The 10,263-nt window shown below is 42.3% G+C and overlaps 1 protein-coding gene across 17 annotated transcripts in view; it reads left to right on the top strand.

Annotated features, from left to right (window-relative positions):
- The first annotated feature begins 690 nt into the window (after positions 1-690).
- MEF2A (myocyte enhancer factor 2A) overlaps positions 691-10,263 on the top strand; it is a 161,989-nt gene continuing 152,416 nt past the window's right edge. For 4 of the 17 annotated variants that reach the window (XM_082736477.1, XM_082736486.1, XM_082736476.1 and 1 more), the window contains exon 1: positions 697-1,302. The gene's annotated coding sequence lies outside the window, so the exon portion shown is untranslated. Of the gene's footprint in view, positions 1,303-1,602; positions 1,923-10,263 lie in introns of those variants that run through there. The other 13 variants (XM_082736484.1, XM_082736471.1, XM_082736490.1 and 10 more) reach the window with 10 other exon arrangements.

Genomic DNA, 10,263 nt, shown 5'->3' with positions numbered 1-10,263 from the left:
TTCTATAAAATGGGAATAGAAAGTGAATCTACTTCACGCGGGTGTTGTAAGGCATGCAAGAGCTCTCACGTGCAAAATGTTCGGCCCATGGCTCGGCGCTGGAGGCATACTATAGCTATGCCCGTTAGTAATTTGCTATTAAATACTGGAGAGTAGGAGGTTGTCTCTCCACCCGGACGTGGGGCGCTCGGCTCGCACGGCTGAAAGGGGCTGCCCACTCCAGGTCCCTGCAAGTCCTACTGTCTCCGGGCCCGGGTCCGAGCAGCCGCGGAACGCCAGGGACCGCAGTCCCATTGTGTTTGCTCAGTGAGGGTGACCGGGCGGCGGCCCAGACGCGAGCACAGGTGCGGTCCTGACCACAATGAGGGCGTGGGCGCGCGCGTGGCGAGCAGAGGTCTGCGGGAGGCCGGCGTGGCCGGAGGGCGGGGGTTGGGGGAGAAGGAAGCTGGCCGCGGCCCCACGAGCTCGGCAGGAGGTGTCTGGGCCGGTCGAAGGACTCCGCCTGGCACCCGACTCCGGGCGTCTGTTGAACTCGCGCCCCGGAGCCCGGCCCCGCCCCCGGAGCCCCGCCCCTCAGTGTCCCGGGTTGGCTGGAGCCGGCGGCCACGCGCGGCGATTTGCCGCGCGCCGCGTCACTAAAGCCGCTCCCGGTCCCGGCCCCAGCGGGCTGGTCCGGGAGGTAGCGGCGGGGGAGGCTGGGGCTGCAGGGCGCGACGCCGCCGGGCCGCCCCGCCCTGGGAGGCGCCTAGGCCCTCATCAAGTGACCAGTATCCCTTCCAGGAGAACACGGTCCTTCAGAGGGAAGCGAGCTCCAGCCTGTAGCCCCGGCGCCAAACCGCCGTCATCTCCTTCCTGTGCCGGGTGATCCGTCTCCTCACCCACCCGGAAAAACATAGTCCGCCCCTCGCGTCCTTGTGGAGTAGCGCTTTGCTTCCACTGTGACACTCTTTGCCCGCACCTTCGTCTTTCCCATCCCAAGCACTCTAGGACCCACCGAGAGGATAAATCAGCTGTGAACAGAAACCTCAAGGGGAAAGAGCGAGCGAGCCGAGGGGAAGGGAGGGATAGGCGAGGCTGGCGGAGGGACACTGAGGACCGCGGCCGTAGTGCGCACGCGCGGCGGCAGGAACGAGTTCCGGTCTGGCCGGGGCCTGTCTCCTAAAAATAGCCCCGGTGTGGGGATCCGTGCGCGGATGTCCCGGCGAGTCCCGGGCTGAAGGAGGCGGCTCCGGGCGGCGCGGAGCGCTGGTGGCTGGCCCGGGCTGCAGCGTGTGTGCGCTCGCCAGCTGCGCCGGAGACACGGTGAGGGCCGCGTCGGCGGGGCGCGGTCCGCGGTCCGCGAGGCCGGCTGTGCCAGAGGGGGCGGCGTCTCGGCGAGGGGGCCGGGTAGGGGCTGGGGGGCGCTGGGGCGGGGGGCGGCGCGGCCGAGGAGGGGCGCCCGCGGGGCTCCGGGGACGGCAGGGCTGGGCGGCGTCCGGCTGGCAGGGGGCCGGGGTCCCGGGCGCGCGGCGGCAGGGAGGGTGGGGTGCGGGGAGGCGGCTCGGGGTGGTCGCGCAGGGTGGGCGCGGACGGGCGAGGCGTCCGCGGTGGTGGGGGCGGGGTGCCCCGAGGGCGGGCCCGGGGTCTGACCCGTGTCGCGGGCTGGCTGAGGGAGACTCGGCCGCGCGGGCTCCGCGCGAGGAGCCTCCCCGGGCGCGCACCGCATTTGGGGCTGCGGGGCGGTGGTGGACGACGCCTCCTTGAAAGTTGAGGGAGTTCCCTGGGGGCTCGGAGCCTCTCCGGGGCGGAACGCCCGAAGGCCCTTTCCTCTCTCCTGCTGTCTGCGCCCGGGTCTCCCCAAAGGAATTGACCCCTCGTGCCGGGGCCGCTTTGCGCTGTGGTTGGACTTGAAGAAGTTCCCCCCACTTCTGCTTTGGGAGAAGGTTGGTCGAAGCGGGCGGAACATTTAGGTCCGAACTCTCGGCGCGTGTGTGGAGGTGTCAGTGGCCGGGTCGGTATTTGGGGCGGGCCGGGAGGCGGCCCGGGCTGGGGGCACCTGCGGGTGCCCTCGGGTGCCGGGAGACGTCGCGGGGAAGCGAGGGCTGGAAGCGAGGACTGCGGCGGGAGCAGCAGGCTGCCCTGACGTCCCGCTAGATCTCAGCTCTCGGGAAGGTTTTATGTGGTAGAAACTTTGCCTTTTAGTTCGATAATCCTCTGTCTTCGAACAGCGAGGATTAAATTGGTTGGTGAGATAGTGCAAACAAGTTGCGAAGAGGTGAGCATCCCTGAATTAGAACCCCCCCCTCCCGTGAAAGTGTAACTATAAAAATGTGATTCAGACCTGAAGTATGATTTCTGGGGATACGAGGCGAGCCCACTGTTATGGTCCAGTAGGGAAGCCCTGTGTAGGTTAAAGAAGTGCAGTATAGTGTTGACCTGCATTTTAGTTTACAAGATTGGTACTACAATTAGTGTGCGGTTAGGAAGGCCTGCTGTGATGTGCTAACAAAGGTACAAGAATTTTTAAACAAATGTCTAAATTTTTTCAAAGTGTTTTTTTTTTTTTTTAAAGCACAGCATGCTTTCCCTGTGTCTCGTATTATCAATTACTGTATGAAGAGAAGGTTCTTCAAACTGTAATGAGATGTACGTTACACAAGAGTACTTTCTCTTTAAGAATCCAGCTGTGTTGTTTTGGCAACTGCCAAGTACTCCAGTTGTCACTTTTTAAAAAATCTGTTACCTTGGCAGTACTTGAACAGTCTGTGGAAAAGGTAAACAAAATAGCTCAAAAGTTTTTTTATATGAAAACACAAAAATGGCCCTTATTTTAATATGAATTTATAAAGTGAGGATAAAATAACTGTGTTGTGCTATTAATGGCTTTTGTATGTACATTTTTGTTTTGGGTTCTTTCTTTTTCTGGTATATTTTTGGAGGGTTCTGTTTTTCCTGTGAATGGCAACTGTTGTTTTAGGAGAAAAGTTAAAAGTGTTTTCATTAAAGTGGATGCCAGTTTTAGATTTTATAACAAATATAAGGAGCACATGTATCCTACTAAATATTAAGATTAGTTCTATATGATGATGCACTAATTGATTCTGGAATCACTTTTAATTCTCAGTGAACAAAAAGTTGTGGTGATACTGTTATAATAAAACTCTGTGAAGAACTAAAGCTAGTGATTTACTTTGCAGACCCCGTCTTTAACAATTCTGTTGGAAGAGTGCTTCCAATAGAAACTTACTTGTTAAAACAGTCAGGGATGGTGAAGTAACAATGACTTTTCTAAACATAAATATTTGCGTGTATATTCCATTTAATTCATATTATTATTATATATAAAACCACGTTTTTTCTTGGAACAAAAGTGATAAAATTATGTTTAACTCCTTAATTTACTTCCCAGCAAAAGTTTAAAATGCTGAGGGAATGAGAGGTAGGGGGTATTCAGTGAAAGGAAAGTAGCTCATAGGGGCGCAGAAATAGTAATTGTAACGTCATGGTGTTGAGTTATGGTTTGAGAATAATCTCCTTCCAAATTCTTAGAGTTTCTGTGTTTCTTTAGTGGGTGCCTGTGTCAAAGATTGTTTTTTGTAAATGCAACCGGAAATAATCTTTGAAATATATATTGAGTTGTTTCAAGTGGTGATGTTTTATTTTTCAAGGCAGTTGCATTATAGCTTTGTATTTTTCTTTAAGAATGCAATGCAGGTTAATATTAATTTTATATTCAAGCAATAGCAGCGTTGCTTATTGGTTATCAAGAGAGAAATCAGTGTATTTTGAGGGTGGTTAAGTAGTCATGGAAGTGTTTTTTATTAGAACATGATTTTGAAATTTGAAATATTTCAGTTAAATTTTTCAATAGATTTGTGTTCTGATTTATGAGGAGGAAACTGTAAGCCAGTTTGTTTTTGGGAAGTAGCATGCTTGTCAGTCAGATTTTAGAAAGCTACCTTTTCTTCTTCTTTGTTGCTTACAAGTCTGGCAGAGAAATTTAGTCTAACATACAATTATGATGGTCTTGAATTTTCTGTGGGTAGTCTTAGTTTCCAATATTTTGCCTTTCAGTCACACCATACTCCTTTTTTCTTTTTTTTTTTTTTTTTTTCCTTTATGGAGATATGCTCATGCTCATGGTACATAGGAATGCTACAGAGTTTAGCTGAAGTTTTTTTTATTAGTGGTAGAGCAATGAAAATATTGTTTTGTGGGTTGATCATGATCAGTATTGCTTTTTTCGAGACTAGAAAGAAAATCTGTGACCATTCTTCATAAATTGAGAAGTGAGTGCCTTCTAATATTTAAGTAATAAGAGAAGTGTAAATATGGAAAATCAAATCATTCTTCCAGTTAGATAACCTCCTGCAAAAGAACACTTTGACACGTCCTGCTGTGTTTGCAAGACTTTGTCATTACATCTTGGTTCGGATCCCAGCTCTACCATTTATTAAGTTATGAGACGTCTTCTATAAAATGGGAAGGAATTACACTACTTGCCTCATAGAATTGTTAGCATTAAATGAAATCATGGGTGTGAGAGTTCCTAGCATACTACCTGAGGCTTAATGCACAAAAATATATATTGCCTGATCTCCCTTCATCCATCCCTTCTTCCATATATCCATTTTTCTATACATTCCCTTATTTCCTTTGAAGACTATATATATATTCTGCCCAGTACCTGAAAGTTTAGTGTCTGTGACCAAAAGGACTTGATATAATATATAATACAGGAGAATGCTCATATATTTTTTTGGGTGTAAAACTACCAGCACTTTAAATGCATTATCACATTATACATAAAATGTTTATTTGGCTGTTCTGTATGAGGTTTTTGATCTGCAGTCATTGATGGTAACCTCCCAAAGTTTCTCCAAATATTTAAAAAAATTAGAGTTAAGGGGCGCCTGGGTGGCTCAGTGGGTTAAGCCTCTGCCTTTGGTTCAGGTCATGATCTCAGGGTCCTGGGATCGAGTCCCGCATCGGGCTCTCTGTTTAGTGTGGAGCCTGCTTCCTCTCTCTGTCTCTGCCTCTCTGCCCACTTGTGATCTCTTTCTCTGTTAGAAAAATAAATAAAATCTTAAAAAAAAAATTAGAGTTAAATATAAGTATTTTCCCTACTCTTCAGTGAAAAATGTCTTTTAGAAATTATCTGTGGGAGTTGTCTTCAAAATACAGTATTTAAAATTTGAAGACAGAAAAAAATGTTTTTATTGCCTGTCTGGAATATAGGCATATTTTAAAAATAGCTCTTTAGTGGGTAATCTTTAAGCTTTTATATGTCATTTTACTGCTGTATGGAATGAAATGATTTTGTCTTTATATGCTTTATCTGTGTCATTAATGGACTCTGTGTCCAGTTTATTATAAAGAGTATAAGCCTATTAGTCTCATGCATAGCATATATGTTGACACTTGTTTAATAAATACTGTTTTTATACAGATGTTTGTTATTTACCGGTTTTAATAATTACTTGCATTTACTGAACTCAGTTGATATTTACTAAATTTAATATTTAATACTGGGTTGTCTTAGTAATCACTTGATGAAATCACAAGCTTATAAGTTTAGAAAAAATTTTGCAAGGTGGATAAAATACCAAATATTTGAACATTGGTGTATGATAGCAAATTTACTTTGTTAGTTTAATAACTGATGATGCTGAAAACCAGAGGAATTTTTAACCTGGATGAAAAACAGACATTAGTTGATCAGACTTTTAATAAATATCAACAAAGGCACATCTTTTTATGGTTGTCTTGAGTCAGTACTAATTTTATTTTCTTCTGTATACAAAAATATAAACTTTATGAACTTAAAAAAGAATTCAACCATCAGTAAAGTTATGTTTTGAGAAATATTTTGGTAGTAGGTGGTAAATTTATACTGTATAAGCTAGACCTTTTTATCAGGTTATTTTTGTTACAAGCAGCATGTTATACATGTTGACTTGGATTAGTTGTGAGGTATGATTTGTGACTGTTGGAACAAAGGGATACTCTTAACCTGTGAAATAACTTGTAACTGTTGGCTTAGTAAAACAAGGTGCTCTTGCTTTGACTAATACTGAGTTTGCTTGTCTCACCTCTTAACCCCTAGCAGTTAACCTTTTACATGGAAACTGGAACTGTATTTCTAAAATTCACATGTAAATATCATTCTTTTAAGGAGAACATTGAAGACATAAAATCAGTAGAGAGGCAGTCATTTAAGGAATAAGAGATTAGCCTCTATAATCAAGATTGCCTAAACTAGAATACCCACTCTGGCACTTTGTGTTCTTCGGCAATTTCTCAGTCTTCTTGAGGCTTGGTGTATAAAATAGTGATTATAGTATCATTTGTTTCATAGAGTTGTTGAGAGGATTAAATGAGATGTATGTTATAAAGCTTTTAGCATAGTGCTTGGTACCTAAAATACAGTATTTTTTCCCCTTATTATTACTGTCACTGTTGCTTCTGCTATTGCTGTTATTAGTCATGGTTCACTTTATATGATTCTATCTGATCTCTTCAGGCTCATTGTCAGCCATTACCCTTCAGTTTCTATGACCCAGTTAAGGCCAGCTGTTTGCTCGTCCCTGAAAATGCCATGTATTTTCAGGCTGATGACTCCCACTTTTATTTTTTTAGCCCAGAATTTTCCTGAGCTTGATACCCACTCGGAAATCTAGTTGGAATCTCAAACATAGTATTAGCCATATGACTGAAATATAGCTATTTATTTCTCTCCCCCAACCTTCTTCCTCCCTCCTCTCCCCAAACTCTCTGTCCTCACTGGCCCTTCCCCCTTGCAATGAATGGCAGTACTCATGACAAAAACTTAAAGATACCACTCTGAATTCTTTTTCTTTCCTCTCCAATCCAGTCCATCCACGCCTTCTCTTGTCCTTCAGAATTTATCCTGAGCCAGTCCACCGCTTCGCCTTCACTGCCACCTCTTTATTGCAAGGCATTATCTCTTACATGAGTTGCTGCAGTAGCTTCCTGACTGGGCTTGTTCTTTTCTTGCTCCTCAGAAGTCTGTTCTTCATAGAGCTGCCCTAGGGATCATTTTAGGATCCTAAATCATGTTCTTTGCTTAAAATCTTCCAGTGACTTCCCATTCCTCTTGAAATAGTCTGTACTTCTCCTGAATGGTCCTGAATAATCTTTCTACTTCTCCCTATTCTTCTCACTTATTGTATGCCAGCCGCACAGTGCTCTTACTATTCTTTAAATTTGTTGCGTCCTTTCTTATTTCAGGGTCTTTTGCACTTTTTGCACTGCCTGGTTAAGGTGCTTTTCATAAGGGTGGCTGGCCTAACCCTGTGGAACTTGACCCAAATCTCACTTTGTCACTCCAGCCATCCTTTTAAATGTTACACCTAGTTAGTTAGTCTCTCGTGCATCTTATCTCCTTCAAGACACATAATATAATTTGTACACATGTTATTTGTTTAGTTATAGCTTAATTGTTTTTTCCCGTAACCTGAATGTAAACTCTGTGAAGGCAGAGGCAGTGTCTGTCTTGTTGATAACTGTCTCCCCAGGTATTAACCCACTGCCTGAGAGGCAGGAGACAGAAATATTTGAATTAGTGCTTCTGTATTTTTGTTCATGTTTTTTTCTAGAGATTGGAATTCTCTTACCTTTAAGTTGTAGCTCAGGTGTCATGTATAATAGCAATTTTAGTCTAGACAAAACTTGTCTCCCTTGCTCTTGATACAGACACTATTTGAAGAGTAATTCCCTTTTTAGAATATTTAAAGGATTGTAATTGATGTCATTTTCTTCAGCTATTCAGAGTTCCTATGTCAAAGACTGTTTTGTTCTTCGTATATGCTTAGTACCTACTGGTCTGTCATAGTGCATAGTGAATGCCCAGTAAATGTTGAGTGGATGATGATTTCTTAATTAAATGACCAAACAAATCAGTTTATCCAAATCAGACTTTAAAAATTATAAAGGTATTTTTCAGACTTTAAAATACTGCCTTATGCGTATTCTATACATATCAACATGTCAGCATTCTGGGTCAGGGCAGAAATGTCAGAGCTGTTTAGCCCATTGGCATTTCCTGAGATTCCATTTTGTCTTCGTCCTGGGCAGTGAGTAGCCATCTTGTCTGAGGGCTGTATTTCCAATTTCAAATGCATAACTTAGTAAAAATAGTGTTAGAAATTATAATTGGTTACTGGTTGTTCCTTACCAACCAGCATTCCCTCCCTTCAGTTTATCCTTTCACCTTATTTCAGAAAGGCTAGGGGGATGTGCAATATATAACACAATGTACATGAAATACAATACCAGTTCAACTGTATTGCTAATGAAGATTTATCAAAGAGCTTTTGTGGCCAACATTAGAAACCTAACCACTATTTGTAATAGTGAAAATCATTCCGCATTCTGCACAGCTGACTTGCAAATGGGCTTTTTAAAAGATTTGAGGACTACTTTGGCAAAATGCTTATCTTAATACTGAAAATCTTTATCATAATGGTTTTAAAACTTAATTTGATATGGATTATGAAGGAAAAAGGAGAAAAGAATCTGGGAGTTAAGATTTTGTTTTTCATAAATGGCTCTGTTCCCAAAAGTAACATTTCAGTATGGCAGGGTTTTTTTGTTTTCTTTTGTTTTGTTTTTAAACATTTTGGTTTTGGAAAAAACTAACAGGAAAGTGCAGTGAACTCTCATATACTGGTCCACCTGTATACATGGATTGTTAATGTATAGCACAATTGCTTTATCATTTTTTTTTTTTTTGTATTTGCAGAGTGGCCCTAAAGCCTGAAAATAGATATTACTATTTTGTTTTATTTATAGTTTGAAGCTCCTTGATTACATCTTCTGGAGTATGCCAAAGATGCAAGTTTATTCAGTTAAAATCAGAGGCAAATCATTTGAGGCAAAACATTCTAGATGCATACAGGGGATGGATGGAAATGCTGCATTAATGCACTGTGTACTTTGCTAACAAGGAAACCATGTATTAAACATATTATATAATGTCATTGAACTAAACATTTGTTGTAATAGCAGGAATTCACTCTATTGGTCTCATTTTCCTTCTCTCCTTCCTCCTCTTCTCCCCCTCTTCCCTTTTCTTCCTTTTCCTATTATGATTATTTTTGTTAATGAACCATTTGAGAGTACATTGCACACATTGTGATTAACCCTTAAATGCTTCAGTTGGTATGTCCTAAGAACAAAGACATAATCTTATATAACCACAGTATGATGGATTCAAGAAATTTAATATTGGTACTATGATTTAGTGTATAGTTTATGTTGAAGTTTCTTCAGTTGTGCCAGTATCTTTTAATAGCATGTTTTCTAATACAGTATTACCTATTGCATTTTAGTCTTCGTATCTTCTGTCTCTTAATCTGAAACAATCCTTCAACTTTTTCTTTTTCCTGACATTAATAGTTTTGAAGAGTATAGGCCCTTTGTTTTGTAGGATGTCCATCAGTTTGAGTTTGTCATTTTGCTTCACTGTTGTTAGATACAGATTATGCATTTCTGGCGGGACAACCAAATAAGTGATGATATATCTCTCAGTGCAGCACATCGGGGGCAGTATGATGTTTGTTTGACCCTTTGTTGGTGATGTTTACTTGGATCACTTAGTTAAGGTTTGCCTGCCAGTTTTCTCCATATAAAAGTTATCATTGCCTCATTGTTATTATTGAATAATCTGTGGGGAGGCACTTTCAAACTGTGTAAATACTTTGTCCTCCCAAAAATGTTCACATAATGGTTTTAGCATTCATTGCTAATTCTTGCCTGAGTCCATTATTACACAGTGGTTCCAAAATGGTGTTTGTCTAGCTATTCTTCGGCACTTAATAGTTGGCAATCTATTGTGAAGAAGAGCTTTTACTTCCCATTTGCTTACTTAATATAAATTTATAGATTCTTTTTTATTAAGCAGATTAGATTTTATTACTATCAGTTCCAAGTTAACTCTGATTTGGCCAGTGAGAAATCCTTCAGTTTACTCATTGATTGCTTTGACATGTTTCTGTCATGTTTGGAGCACTTCCTTACTTTGGGGACAATAATATATTCCATGCTCATCATCTGTTTTTCCTGCTGCTGTCCTAGAATCAGCCATTTCTGCAAGGAGTCCTGGTTTCTCTTACTGGGTAAGACTATTTAGAAACCAAGAACTGGGCCATTGGTAAGCTCCTTGCTAGTGGACTCTCATTGTTTTAGAACTTTGTCAGCTGACCAACCCTATACAGAGTTTATGCTGATTTCTTAGGCAATAGATTTCTCTTCACATTTCTG

This window comes from Mustela nivalis (assembly GCF_964662115.1).
Source record: "Mustela nivalis genome assembly, chromosome: 6".
Lineage (NCBI taxonomy): Eukaryota > Metazoa > Chordata > Mammalia > Carnivora > Mustelidae > Mustela > Mustela nivalis.
The sequence above is the reverse complement of the archived record's forward strand: the minus strand, read 5'-3'. Positions and strand labels throughout refer to the sequence as shown.